Genomic DNA, 16,173 nt, shown 5'->3' on the forward strand with positions numbered 1-16,173 from the left:
GCTGGTTTGGGGGTTGTCAGTTTTTCTACTTTCAAGTTTGGCCAAAGAGGGACGCGGTCTTTGTTTACAATCTGCGAGTCCCCAGGACAGCTGTGGCTACACTGTAGCTTATCACCCTCTGTGTGTGAATGTGTGTGAGCACTGGTGAATGACTGATTGTGTTATAAAGCACTTTGGAGGGTTCTATGACTCTGGAAGGTGCTAAATCAAATACAGACCATTTCTCTTATAATCTAAAGCCCTTTTTAAAAAACAATGCCATCAAACTGCAGCAACGCCGTGGCGGCATCAGGGACACTTAGGTCGTTTATAAGTGGTCAGACTGTGGAGGTAATGTGGCACAGTCGTGTCCTTTTTGTAAAAAATTAGGCAATGGCGACGTAAAGGAGGTATGGAGAAGTCTCTGCGACACCGTGGACTTCCGTTTATCTTGAACATAACTTGCTTTTTATTATGATTGAAGCCGTGATCGTTACGTTTGTTTTTTTAACAAGCCGCCCCTAAAGATGTCTGTTCCCGTCAGTCCCCGTGCAGTCTCTGATGATCTGAGCTGCAGCTCCAACAGAGAGACACTCATGGAGCGCTATGGAGCTCCAGTTTGCCATCTCAGCTGTTTTTGTTCAAAAAACAAAACGTGTTGCCCGCGTTTACTTTCATTTTCAGTATATGTGTATGCCGGAGCTCGGCATTTATTCCCCACGTCCTCTGTTGCGCCATGTTGCAATAGCCGTTCATAAGACAGACCATTACCACAGTATTACCACCAAGCGAGGCAGAACGAATACCGCAAAATTCACGCAACGCCATGGCGCGTTTATAAAATACACCGTTGTGGTAATATTACGTTGATTTGCCGGCATGGCTTATCTTGTAAAAAGGGCTTAATATAGGGAAGGACAACACAAACGCTGAGCTAGCGATGTTAACAGTAAATTAGAAACAAAAAGTTCATCTCTAAAAAAAATCTCAAGCTAAATTTTCAGTAACCAACAATTCCATATTATAGTGAAACGTATTTATCTACTCATCAACTTACTGTGTATGACTCATCGTCATCTAAAATCTTCCGGCGCTGATCCGTAACTGGCAACGGTGATAAAAGTCACGGAACAGCAGTGCATGTCACTTTTAAAGTACCAACTTTAACCACAGGACGTAATTCTTCCTTCATTCTCACATGATGTACCTTTTATAAAAACTTTAAGTCATCAATAAGATAATGTGACTAAATCATAGCCAGCAGTTCAGTCTATTGCTTGGTTTTCACCATTCACACCATGTGATCATGACGAATAATGGTTCATCCCAACGTTTGAGTTTTTTTAAGAGCTTGCGGCACGCTTTATTAAAGACAAAATAGGTAGAAAACTAATTAAGCTGACCAAATAGGAATGACGGCATGCTCAACTGCCAGAGCCAAGTAAGGGCTTGAAAAATGGCTGCGCTGCAATTTCAATTAATCAGTTGTATTTTGCTTAATTTTGTTTGACGTTGGCAGAGGAAACGTCCCCTGGGAGTAACTGTCCTTTGACCACTAATGCTTTAGTAATTCTTCCATCAGTGAAACTCATGATTGAAGCAATTCAAGGGTGTGTGTGTGTGTGTGTGTGTGTGTGTGTGTGTGTGTGTGTGTGTGTGTGTGTGTGTGTGTGTGTGTGTGTGTGTGTGTGTGTGTGTGTGTGTGTTCGTTTCAGTGAGGGGTTGTGTGTGAGTACCTGTTTTATTGTGCACGGAGTGACGAGTATGGAGGTTGATTACAAAGCCCACACAACCGAGAGTGGAACCTGATCAACCTTACAGTGACTCCAGAAGCATGTGACCACTGCTGCTTCCTCTCTTCTCCAGCCGACAGCCCAGGAAGGAGACGTTGAGCCTAACCTCTGCAGCAGTGATGAATTAACAATAGAACAATTCGATGCCCCGGTAATTACAAAACACTTTGGACAGGGCGACATTTTTCAGCTTCGCCACACAGGTTTGCCGGTATTGGTGGCTTTCACCTGGAATGCCGGGACCCCTTTGCTCTCCCTAACTTTGTTTTCTCTGACGCAGATTAGATCTGCCACCCCATTACAGATTCATTTTCCTAATTTTTCATGTCTGCGCCGCTCCCCATCTGCACAGGGCTGATAATTGTGGGGACTAGCCCTGGTGATTAACATCAGCAGAATTAATTACGCCCGCCATTAAGGCTCCAGGTTGCACACAATGATCAAGAGAAATTAACTTTCTCCCAGGCTCCTAAATCATCTCACCTTCAAGTGGAGTGATGGCAAAGAGACAGGACCCGGAGTCCTGGACCCCGCTCAGCAACTTCTTAACCAAACAGGGGGGGCGTCCTGTCTCTCACCAAGGAGATTAGAGCTGCGGCATGATGGGTATCAATTACACCACCTTATGTGAAGGGATATGAGCGAGGGGTGTCCAGAGTCTGGTGACTAATGACCCTGGGTTGGAGCCACCCTGCAGCTGTAGACCAGGGAGCTAAATGTTTCTTTGGCCCAGGAGTACCCAACAGATGCTGGGAGCTTCAGTTTACAGACCAGACACACAGGCATACGAGCATTTCTCTACTGGATTGGATGACCGTTTGATTTTGTTTGGGAATTCACAACTTAAAGCCGAAATCCAGAGATCGATCTCAAATTGCACCTAGAGGAAGAAGAATGTATTGCACCTTTAAACCCCTCTCCCTGCTTCCGTGATTTTGTAAATGTGCACCTTTACAAGTGATATTTCAACTGTTATTCTCTCGTTATGCAATTTATTCAATTTGTTTGTGTGTGCATTCTCTGCGTTGGCTCTAAGGCCATGAAATGATTTGCTTCTAATCGTGGAAGGGGCTTAACAAAAAAACGTGAAATGAAAATATATACACACACATATGATTTTTTGAGACGTACTTGTCCATTTGCCAACTCTGCATCTGCTCAACATCCAAGCTGAACACAGAGATCCTTCCGCTGTTGAATAGCAGGTCAAAGGTAAATTCTCTGCCTGTCTTTGAGGTGCTTTGGGCAAGTTTAGTTCGTGGGTTTTTTTTTACTCTTTTGTCTGTCTTCGAGTTGAAGCAGAAAGTCGTGGAATCAGTATTTTTTTGTGGCTGTGAAGGCGATTGTAGCTGCACCATGATTCTCCATGACTTCACAGCTTTGTAAATAAATCTAAAACACAGCTCAGGACTTTTGCAAACACTTGTGCACACTCTATGACTGACATCCATACGTACGTAAGCAGACGTCTAATGCTGGCTAATTGCCGAGCGGCGCTCAATTCAAATTCCACGGGGCTCCCCTTCATGCAATGGGAGCGGCCTTAACTAAATTAAATTGAGGTATTGCCTACATTATAGCACAGTACAGGATAAGACTATCAGTTTTACGGATTTCTAAAAAAAATCATACATGATTCCTGAAAAGGGGAAAGCCTTTTAAAGAGCAAGTAACCCCCAAATCTACTTTTTTGCTGATAGCCTATAAATGAGTGTCTAATCGTGCTGTACACATGTGTAGTCAATAATTTGGCACTCAAGCGCATCTTAGTTCAAATTTAAATATTCTGCCTAAAACTGTCAGTGTTGCGCCCTCTTCAGGTAAAAACTCTACACTACATTTGAACTTAAATCTGCCATCGCTATTGGGTAAGAGGTACACTATGATGTTAGCTGGTACCATATGATGTCACAATGTTGCTGTGATTCTGTGTGTGTGCGTGCGTGTATTTGTTAGCGGCTCTGCCCTCTCGGTCTGCCTGGCAACGGCTCCTTGCGGCACATTTTTCAAACAGAAAATGAGAGTGGCGATAGACTCTGGTAGGAGGTGACTTGCTCTTTAAAGAGAAAAATGTGTTAAGTTAGAAGCCAGTGTGTATTTTTAGATTGCGTGGTAATTATATATAGAGAATATGAATGCCTGATGTGTTTGTAATGGTAATGGAGCGGGCCCTGTGCCCCCCGCAGCAGGGAGAACAGTGGTAATGTCGAAGGGAGATAAGCAAATTACGTCTGCATCATATTGACATGTCAAGGTTAAGCAGACAGAGTAAGGGGCAATGAGTAAGAGGCACAAACTCTTCATTCTTCTCCCTTTTTTGAACACCAAGATAAGTGCATGCAAGTACGATGAACAAAAGGTAAATGGATCAGGAGCTAGCAGAGAGGTGGCTCTGCTGTGCTAAAACCTGACTCTGTTCCCCATGAAGACTCGTGCTGAGATAGAAATCACGCAGAGCAGACCAGCACACACGCCCGTTTGTTTAGGGAGGGCTCGGCTCTCCGCTCTCGTTTAGACTGATTTGATTTAGCTCCACAGGATCTAATTAAGCTCAGACCCAAAGCTCTCCGGAGTTTCAACAGTCATATTGTGAATGTCAGGTTGTGAAGAATTGCCACGAGCGATCAAACCTGTTAATGTGTGTTTTTATTCTATTTTTTTATGAACCGACATCACATTGATGGAATGATTGCTGCCAATAGATGTGCGGCAGTAAAAAGCTGACAATTGTCATGCGCGAGGACGGTATAAAGTTTAACGAGGGCTAGTGCAGAACGGGGCTGTAAAAATGATAACAAAAACAGTAACAATAACGAGTCTGCCAAGTTTACTTGGGCAAAAGTGCAAAATGGTGAGAAAATAAAACAGTGCCTGCACAGCCCGAGGTTTATCCCATGGTGATTGTCACAGTGCCTCCTTTTTCCCTCTAATTAGCTGTGGCAGCTTTGCTTGAATTTGGTGTATAATCCCCTGGATGAAGTGCAGTCAGCATCTTTTCCTTTTCCTAAAAGCATGAGAGGTGCAGTATCATCAACTCTATCTTCTCTCCAACACCGCCTCTGGAAGATTTAATAAGGTTAAAAGACTAGTCAGCAATTACCCCCTGCTCAGCAGAGAGAAACTCTAAAACACAATTGCATTACAGCTGTAGATAAACGCCAGACACCACATCCACACACAACGTGGCCCCCTCTGCTTTTAAACAGCGTTTTAGCTGTTGTTTAAAAAGACTTAATGGTTTAAGACTTCTGCTAACAGCTCGTGTTGTTTTTAACTCCCCGCGTGTGTTGGTGTCTCTGTCTCACTGCCTTGCAATGGGCCGAATGAGACAGTCCAGAGAGCGTCTCGGAGTGACATTTATTACCTCTGCTGTGGGGAAGCAGGTAAGCAGAGCACGCCATCTACAAAGTAGTCCCCTTTGACACCAGCGCTCTACAAATCAGGGCAGGCCAGAACAGGAGGGGGGCTCTGACACAGAGGTCCTTTAGAGTTCCAAGAACGGACGGGACCACAACAGCCAGACATCTGGGGTTAGTCTGGTTTCATTTCACTCAGACATCTCGAGGAAAAGACGTGTCTCATGAAACTTACACCAAAGTTTCTTACCTGGGCTGTCCTGAAGTTCCAGAACTGCATGCGGGGGGGGCTCCGGTGAAATTAGCGCTCCTTGTTGCACCTATTAGATAATACTTCCTGTATTAGTGGGGCAGCAGTGATAGGAGGCAGATTTACAGCTCTCTGCGGCGGGTAGCCCTCTTTAACATGAGCCGTACTCATTAACCAGAGGATGTCATCACTCCACGCCACCGCTGCATGGTACATGTCACACACATCCTCCATAGGCCAGCCTTTGTCCACCTCCGTCCACAACATCCTCTAAATCTGTCACTGGCACCTGGACGAGGGCCGTGTCGCCGTGGCGCTCAGGTGTTTGTGTGTGTGGATGGATGTGTGGGACAGTGCTGGGTCCGTCCACATGGGGAGAGGTGTGGGCTCATTGAGGACCCGACTCTGTACACGGGCCAGATAAGCAGAACAGGACAAGATAAGGAAGCATGGCCGGCTGCAGCAGAGTGCAACAGATATTCGGATGCCGCCAACAGATTTAGCAGCCTGTGCTCCTTCTATGTAAACAATTACTCTACTGTTCTTCCATAACAGGATTATATTATCAATCTGCTGCAGTGGGGGTTAGGGTTAGGCTTGGTTTAATGATACAGTTTTTGCATGCTTTATTCCAAGCAAAAAACTAAGATGTAACTGGAAAATCTTCCTCCTTTTCATCATTTTTGGCCAGATTATAATAATTTTATAACATGGAACTGCTTTGGGCTCTGGGCTAAATTATAAAGAGATGGTTGCAAAGGTTTTGGGATCTTTGCCCCTTTTATTTTTTTATTTTTTATTTTTTTGCTTAAGACAAAGGAGTTGACAACAAAGAGCTTCAACCTCAAGCTTAAGGCTCCCTCCAAAGTTGTGTCTAAGCATTGCATGTGATTTATATTCTAAAGGAGCAGAATCAGCATCAGACATTATAATGATGTTTATGATCATGTTTATTTTAGTTTGCATTCATTAAATGAAACCTTTAAATTCAATTTGGAAAATTTGAAATTAGTGTAGTAGAAAGAAATATTGTTTGTTTTGTTTATTTTTTTGTTTGAATAATGAAAGTAGGAATTACTAAATGTTCATTTATTAGATTTTGTATTTATATACCTTGCATTATTTTTTTTTTATTCACTGTGGACAAAGAGCTGAAAATTGTCTAAAAAATGTGTTGAAGCACAGTGATGGTAATCATATTCTAACGAGATAAAAGACCGGGGAGGATTTGCCTGGGTCGACTTGCAAAATGACCCATGCCAGCACCGGCTATTATACTACATTAGTCATCGACTCCTGGGAGCATGTAGGCCTTATGGTTACTCTTCTTTAAATAGGGTATCATCTAAGTCCAAACGTTGTAGAGTTGTGTACATTTGCTGGTGTCTGAGTGAGAATTATGGCTTGTTTATGAATCCGTGGGCTTCTTTTATGGATCTGTGTGTGTTTGCGTCTGCGAGCCTCGCTCTCTCAAGGTGCAAATGTCATAATTCAGCTGCTTGATAATGATGCTCATCGCGTTTGCCGTGTCCAAGCGGTGCCGTTAGACACTGTGTCTGCAGAGATGCAGCCGTTCCCCCTCACTCCATGGATTGCACCTCTCATCATCAACAGCGCAATCATTCTCAGCGATGGTAAAACGCAGGGGACAGGAGACGAGTCGTCCCTTCAAGATGGATGTGTGTTATTGTTTGTGGGATGACAGTTTGTTTCAATCAGGTCCTCTGTGCTCTAATCCCAGGTAGAGCTCCTAAAGTGCTGAGTCAGTCACTGCCTCATCGATCCATCACGGTGGGTTAGTAGTGGGCAGGTGTACTATGCCGCTCCCAGGAGACAGAGGAAACACCTGCCCTGCACTGCCCGGGACTTCATCATCCTGCTGTTCCTTTGTCTAGTTCTGCCTGCAGCTCAACGTCGGGCCGCGGAAAACTGTGAAAGCAGCACTTTTGTGCTTGTTTGTTGCCCGTGCACAAGAATTAAGGCTAGAGGAAGATGGCTTTCCCCTGCCTCCCCCACCACCACCTTACCCCTTCCTTATTTCTCGCCCAGGAAGAAGAAGATGCACCAAACAGACCGCACACACAATGATCTCTATGAGCATAAAGATGTTTTCCTTTACTTTAATCTTGTGTATAACACACAGACCCTGAGTTATCCAACTGGATGCTTGTTTCTAGCATCTGCAGAAAGGTCAATGCATTTAGAAGGATGCTGAGTAGGTGCATTGTGCTTACTATTACGTCTGAGACAAGTGTGCAGAGGAAGGGTGGGAGTCTATGTTTCTCCCACTGCAGGCAGTCAATTAGTACCAGAAGGAAGCACAGCGCTCCTCTGTAGCTCTCTCTGCTGAGCAGCTGTAAATAAAAGCTTTTATTACACCACACTACCCGTGTCTCTTCTCTGGACATCAATGGGCTGATGCGCTGGGTTGTTTCCAATCATAATAACCTCGTTCCTTCTTCTCTATAAAAATAAAATCTTATTCTCGGACAAATCTGTAGTTGTTATTCCTAAATTAGAAACAAATTTAGCACAGGTGCATTTGAGAAGAGCTTTGCAGTAACAATTTACATTTTAAGAATCCATTTATTAACTATTAAATAAACTATTAACAACTGCTTAATCATATTACATAATGCATTATTAAGCAGACATCCTTCTTAGTCATTTGTCCTAACCTTAAAGAGACTACCGGTATGTGTAGTTTTTTACCATTAATTTCTGGAAATATCCATCAAAATGTTGTTGAAAATGAATGAAATGATGCCCAGTTGTTGAAAAATATTGGCGGCTTTGTAACATATAAGCATAAAAATCAGGTCTAAATTACATGGGAGTGGGTCTAAGTCTCTGGGCGACGCTATATTAGAGGCCTACTACGGGAGCCCATGAGGACTAAATGGATTTACTGATTAGTAACAAACGATTACAAAACTTTTGCCATTCTTAAATGCTGTTGTTTTACACATTTATCTCTTCACTTGTTGCCAGTGATGAAAGGGATTCGTTATTTAGCTGAAGTTTGCACTCCCCAGGGCTTTTTGACCCTAATGGACATCCGTTGGCAAGGTCTTACTCTAACACAAAAATACTGCTTGCCTGCAATGATTTAGGTATCTACTGCCCCCAGTGCCAAGAAAAGTACATACTGTCCCTTTAAGGACACTTAATACTTAACAATATTGGTAATGTTTGCAAAGGGACCCTTTGGAGGACAGCAGGAGCTCAAATAGAACGGGTTGTCCAGTAATCAGAAGGTTGCAGGTTTGATCCCGGCTTCGATCAGAGAATGCTGCTGCCGTGTCCTTGGGCAAGACACTTAACCCACCTTGTCTGCTGGTGGTGGTCGGAGGGACTGGTGGCACCAGTGTTTGGCAGCCTCACCTCTGTCAGTGCGCCCCAGGGCAGAGTGGCCACATCGTACCTCATCCCCACCAGCGTGTGAATGGATGAATGACTGATTGTGTTGTGGAGCACCTTGGGGGGGGGGGGTTGTATAACCCTAAGAAGGCGCTATACAAAAACAGGCCATTTACCGTTTGTTTATTAATCCAAGTAACATTAATAAAAGGACCCTTATTGTAACGTGTTACCAGATTCCCAAAGCAATTTAAACATCTTACTTTAATTGCATCCATCAGAAAAAAGTCTGAAATTTTTAAAAATGCATTTGTTCCAAAAGAAACTGAACTAAACATTTGAATCCCTGTCAAAATGGTTTGTTAAAAATATTTTGATATTTTAAAAGCCTTTGACAAAACACACAAACTTCTTTAATTTGATAAAGATAAAATAATAAAAATGTTACAACACCAATATGTGTTTAATAAATTACCAGAATCATAAATAAAGCGATTTGACTTAAACAACACTGAAATGACTAAACATGACTGAAATCTTGCTTTTAGCTCAAACTCAGTGAAGTATGCTCATGTTCTCTGCAAAACAACATATAATGTTGTACGATTAATGTGGCTGCTCATGCTTCAAATGACAGGTTTCTTTTAAATCATGTAATGACAGCATTGCTACATATTTTACAGTAATTTGCACATGAATTTATAGCCCCGGATCTCAGATAAGAATGTTTGGTTTGATTTATGTTAGTTTTCAAAGTCAGATCTGAGGAATTTGTGCAGCTTTTACAGGAGAAACGTATTTCAGTGACAGAAAGAATCAAAACGCAAACCTTAGCTTCTGAATATTGAATTCTATTTATATTTGGTGTGATTTACACTCTGTTTCCTCCACACAAGTGAACAGGAAACAGATGCGAGGAATTGTTCTGTCCCTGAATTCCTCAGAGGGAGATTCTCGTCAACACCAGCATGTGAGGCCGGCTTTGTACTTGCATGTGAAAAGGTAATAGACGGTGACCAAATTGACTCCCTGGTTTCCCTGCTCTGAATGTCCATTTCCTCGCTGTTTCCACTTGCGTACGTCCGTCTGTCCAAGCCCAGGTTATAGCTGGCACGCGTCCCCAGAGGAGTCCCCGAGCCAAGTCTGAGCTTTCTCAGGACAAGGTCATCTTGACGGAGACAGAGGAGCGCCAGGTCCACAAAAACATTTTAGAGAAAAATATTAGACGAACTCTTGTGAACAAAGAAGAAACCATGTATTATAATCATTTCAGTGCTTTAACAGCATCCCTGATGGAGGATTATCCATGCAGCAGCTAATGAGAACATGTCCCCATAATAAGATTAATTATAGAAACTAATACAGCAACTATGATTAAGACTCCAGATTATTGCAGATAATCAAGTGCCCAGACATTTGACAAAGGAGGGATGCAGTAATTTCATATGAAAGAATTTTGTTTGGCATTTACAAAGAGAGATGAGGATTTGCTCAGATGATAGGGAAGGCCACTCGTTGTGTGGAGTATGGCGCCATCTAGAGGCCATTAAAGGGACTTCAGGGACAAACAAGCTGGACTATTGCCTTCATTATTTAGTTGTTTTGTTTTGTGTTTAATTATGAAACCTTTTTATATCTTTGCACGAGAACAAGTGGACTCACTCGGTTTTTTTATTTTGTTTATGTCATTATGTTTATCACGTGCTGTTTACCACGTGCTGTTTACCACGTGCTGCCCCCTAGTGATGGATCAGCTTGACTACAAACTCAAATGACAATGAGCCTCATTTGCGTCAAAAATAAATAAAAACAGAACAAGTATGACCGTGTTTTCCACCTTGTGCGTTCTCGTCTGTGCCACCCGATAAGAACAAAGAGGAGACGGTGACATTTGTGCCATCCCTCACCTCACTGGCCATTTGCAGCCGTTGGCTCCTTCCTTGCAAGATTTATTATACATAAAATTTTTGCTGACATGCTTCCCCTCTGCTGCTGCTTGGATATATGGCAAACCATAATTTGGAGGTGTAAAAATGGATATAAAACCAGTGTTAATTATTTAATCGTGGCTCCACAGTAAGTGCTGCCTTTTAGCCCCTGACATGAATGTCATCCCCCTCTGTTTCAGCAGATCATTATATCACTCATTTGTACCAGAATTAACTAAAAAATAAATAAAATACTATCAAGACTGAGACTGAACAGCTTTATAGCAAATCTGAGAAAACAAGACTTTTTATGAGTGTCGTTAGCTTACAATTTCTGCCACTTTTTGGATGTAAATGACCAGATAATTGCCTCATTTTCTCCTGATTGGACTGAGCAGAAGGCCTGAAATGCTCTGATAAAGTAAAACAAAAGCTGCACGCTTCAACAATTAAAAACTAACTTCTTCAAAAATGTTGTCTGAAAGTTAAAAGGAGCCTCCAGGAGAAGAGGGAATGGAAATGTGTGTGGGACGCAGCGATGTGTGGGACCGGTGATACATCTTTGTGTCAGGGGGCAGTTAGGCACAAAGACTGAGGGGTGTGATCAACAACCAAACAAACATGTTGTGCTGAGGTGAGGGCGAGGAGGTGTACACAGAGCATCCATCAAACCGCATCTGTGAGCGGCTGATACTGCTCGGTTTCCTTTCACTCTTCACGCTCAGCTCGCCTCCTCCTCACCAAAGATCTCACCTGTAGAGGTTCAGCTTTCAGCTTCTGATTCCTGAGCATCACTGTGTTGGATCACGTGTGTCTTTTGGATGCACCGATACCTGATATGCAATAAACGCAGCACTCTGGAAAATCTAATCACACGTGTTTGTAGATTTATGGACAGATGCCAAAAGTATCCTGAATACATTTTTGTTTTCCTCGACATTTGGAAAAGTAAAGATTGTTTGATTTTCTCCCATGAGGACAAAAATGCCTTTTGTTCAGTAATCTGTACTATTATTTCATTAAAATGATAGTATCCTTCTGTTTATGTGATGTTTATATTTATTGTTAACAGTGTTGGCTGAATTTACTTTTTACATGTGGAAATGTGTAACTGGCTAGTTCTGCAATAATGCATGCATTTGCCTCTGAGTGTAATTCATTCTTTTGCACACACCAAACCAAACCATACATTTTTCTAATTTTAACAGTTAATGAAGGCATTTACGATGAAATTAACGGCATTAAAATACTAATTGTTGCATCTGGTCAATTTGCTCAACCAGTTAACCGATTGAAAGGTAACTTCATGCTTTCGTTCTTTTTTAAACACAGAAACAGTTTTGTTTACCTGTTTGTAGCTACGGTTTCGCCGACAGCTGCCGGCTTCTTCAGGCTGACGCTGATGGTGGCGCGTCACTTCCTTCTCCGTTTATGTAATCAGAACATTATATCACCGAGCAAACATAATAACAGAAGAGAGAGACCGTAAACAAGAGGACAAACACATACAACACGCTTTAAAGACCTGCAGATACCCGACATGGGCAAACAAACAAAGGAAAACAACAAACAAAAACAGAAAGCAAAGAACAACCCAAAAAAAAAGAACCAGAAACCCAGAAAGAAGAGAACCAAAACCAGTGATAACCCTACCATACATCAGAGGCATAACGGAAAAAATAAGAGCAACAATGAAAAAACACAACATAAACACACCAACAAAGCCATACACAACAGTTAGAAACAGACTAGTACACCCAAAAGACAAAATATCAGCTGGACAAAAATGTGGAGTCATCTACGAAATCCCATGCAAAATATGCAATAAAACATACATAGGAGAAACCGGACGCCAACTCAATACACGGACAATAGAACACAGAAAGGAGTGCGAGAAAGAGGCAAATCGTAAACACACAAGAGCAGCAAAAGAAGAAGCAGAAAGTACGATAAAAAAGTCAGCCGTAACAGATCATTGCTTAAGAGAAAACCATATAATGGACTGGGACAGCACACGGATCATAACCACTGAACAACAAAAATACAAAAGATGGATCAAGGAAGCAATCGAGATAAGGAGACGTGGATGTGGGACCATGAACAGGGACGACGGAGTTTACACGCTGGACCACGCATGGGACTGCATCGTCGGAGAGGGGAGAGCGGGCAGTAGAGGGCGACAACGTCCTCTGCTGCCCGCAGATAAACGGAGAAGGAAGTGACGCGCCACCATCAGCGTCAGCCTGAAGAAGCCGGCAGCTGTCGGCGAAACCGTAGCTACAAACAGGTAAACAAAACTGTTTCTGTGTTTAAAAAAGAACGAAAGCATGGATTTACAAAGACACAGCAAGAACACACATAAGATGAAAGGTAACTTATTTTTGACCAAGACTTTAGTTCACGGAGCAGACCTGAAGTATCTCTCCCTTTAATGTGATATTATATAAAAGGCAGGAATACATTCCTTAGAAAATGTTGTCATATGCTTACAGCATAGTGGAAAAGCTAAATCCAAAATATGAGCGTGCACGTCGCTATTTTCTTCATTTTTCTGCAATGAAAATATTTATAAATCATGCAAAATATTCACAATCTCAGAGTTATCAATAACACTTCACATTAAGGGTCATTTTATTAACGTCATTTTTAAACTATTAACTATTACATAAAGTATTAACAACTGCTTAATAGTAATGTTAATATTAAGTAATGCATTACTAAGCAGTTACACACCGTATGCCCCTTTGTCATAACCTTGAGGACACCTAAATGTTAATACTGGGAATGTTAATAAAGGAATCCTTTGTTTATTAATGCTTAACAATGCCCTAAGTAACATTAATAAAGGGATAATTTGATTATTAATGCTTAACAATGCACTGAGAAACGTTACTAAAGGGATCCTTTGTTTATTAATGCTTAACAATGCACTAAGTAATGTTACTAAAGGGATCCTTTGTTTATTAATGCTTGACAATGCACTAAGTAATGTTACTAAAGGGGTCCTTTGTTTATTAATGCTTGACAATGCCCTAAGTAACAGCAATAAAGGGATCATTTGATTATTAATGCTTAACAATGCACTGAGAAACGTTACTAAAGGGATCCTTTGTTTATTAATGCTTAACAATGCACTAAGTAGCATTAATAAAGGGATCCTTTGTTTATTAATGCTTGACAATGTACTAAGTAACATTAATAAAGGGATCCTTTATTATTAATGCTTAACATTGCACTGAGAAACGTTACTAAAGGGATCCTTTGATTATTAATGCTTAACAATGCACTCAGAAACGTTACTAAAGAAATCATTTGTTTATTAATGCTTAACAATGCCCTAAGTAACATTAATAAAGGGATCATTTGATTATTAATGCTTAACAATGCATTGAGAAACGTTACTAAAGGGATCCTTTGTTTTTTAATGCTTAACAATGCACTAAGTAATGTTAATAAAGGAATCCTTTGTTTATTAATGCTTGACAATGCACTAAGTAATGTTACTAAAGGGATCCTTTGTTTATTAATGATTGACAATGCCCTAAGTAACAGTAATAAAGGGATCATTTGATTATTAATGCTTAACAATGCACTGAGAAACGTTACTAAAGGGATCATTTGATTATTAATGCTTAACAATGCACTAAGTAGCATTAATAAAGGGATCCTTTGATTATTAATGCTTAACAATGCACTAAGTAGCATTAATAAAGGGATAATTTGTTTATTAATGCTTGACAATGCCCTAAGTAACAGTAATAAAGGGATCATTTGATTATTAATGCTTAACAATGCACTGAGAAACGTTACTAAAGGAATCCTTTGTTTATTAATGCTTGACAATGCCCTAAGTAACAGTAATAAAGGAATCCTTTGTTTATTAATGCTTAACAATGCCCTAAGTAACATTAATAAAGGGATCATTTGATTATTAATGCTTAACAATGCACTGAGAAACGTTACTAAAGGGATCCTTTGTTTATTAATGCTTAACAATGCACTAAGTAATGTTAATAAAGGAATCCTTTGTTTATTAATGCTTGACAATGCACTAAGTAATGTTACTAAAGGGATCCTTTGTTTATTAATGCTTGACAATGCCCTAAGTAACAGAAATAAAGGGATCATTTGATTATTAATGCTTAACAATGCACTGAGAAACGTTACTAAAGGGATCCTTTGTTTATTAATGCTTAACAATGCACTAAGTAGCATTAATAAAGGGATCATTTGTTTATTAATGCTTGACAATGTACTAAGTAACATTAATAAAGGGATCCTTTATTGTTAATGCTTAACAATGCACTGAGAAACGTTACTAAAGGGATCCTTTGATTATTAATGCTTAACAATGCACTGAGAAACGTTACTAAAGGGATCCTTTGATTATTAATGCTTAACAATGCACTGAGAAACGTTACTAACGGGATCCTTTGATTATTAATGCATACCAGTGCACTAAGTAACATTGTTAAAGGGACCCTTAATGCAAAGTGTTACTGAGTTAACAGTATAAATCATCCAAATGAAAAAGGTTTATCATTTGTTTAGTCTACAGTTAAATATTATGTTTTATCGATGATAAATTTTTATAGTTTTGGCACAAAAAATATCAATAAGAGATGCAACTGGTCAATAGTCCAGGTCACATTAATTAATTTGACTGTAATGTTTGCAGTGTTGCAACTTCAGAACTTGATATTACATAAATGAACTAAATTTGCAGGCGTGGTAATATAATAAGAAAAGCAAAGAAATTTGTGGGAAATATCTAAAAAAAAGGTGCATCAGTCCCTCTAAGCAAATGAGGGACCCTCTAAGCACGAGGGTAAAAAGAACAAATCACTTTCTTCCTCTTAACTGTGAACTATGGACCTATCATAAATACTCTCCATTAACAGTGTCAGAAAAACATTAGGCTTTTATTGGGGCTGTATTTTCTTCACATACTACTATAAAGTTAATGACGAGCATTGTCTAATCCATAAAACTGTCATATATTTTGGAGACGCTGGTCAGCTTCAACAAGGCTGAATGAAAATTCATAAATAAAGATTCAATGTGCTGAGTCGCTTTGAACAGAAAATACACACTCCTTTGTGTTGTCTTTTCGCCTCTCTTACAAACTAGGTTAATATTTTTCAATATGAAAATATCATATATATATATATATATATATATATATATATATATATATATATATATATATATATATATATATATATATATATATGCTGATTGCATGGGAGTTAATGATCCCACATATTGCTGCAATTATTGTCCATAAAAAGTGCCAGTGTTTGTTAATCAACAGAGAAAAGAGAAAAAAAATAACTGTCTGTAGGTCTGTGGAGATTAAAGCCCTCATGTTATTATTTTCTATTTTCTATTTGCTCCTTTGTATCAGAACAAGACAAACACACCACACATCTGTCCAATGAAAAATGCTCATGTCACTATTGTCTATAACCTCTAGGTGGCGACAAAGTTTTGTTCTAGTTTGACAA

This window comes from Nothobranchius furzeri, chromosome 14, assembly GCF_043380555.1.
Source record: "Nothobranchius furzeri strain GRZ-AD chromosome 14, NfurGRZ-RIMD1, whole genome shotgun sequence".
NCBI lineage: Eukaryota > Metazoa > Chordata > Actinopteri > Cyprinodontiformes > Nothobranchiidae > Nothobranchius > Nothobranchius furzeri.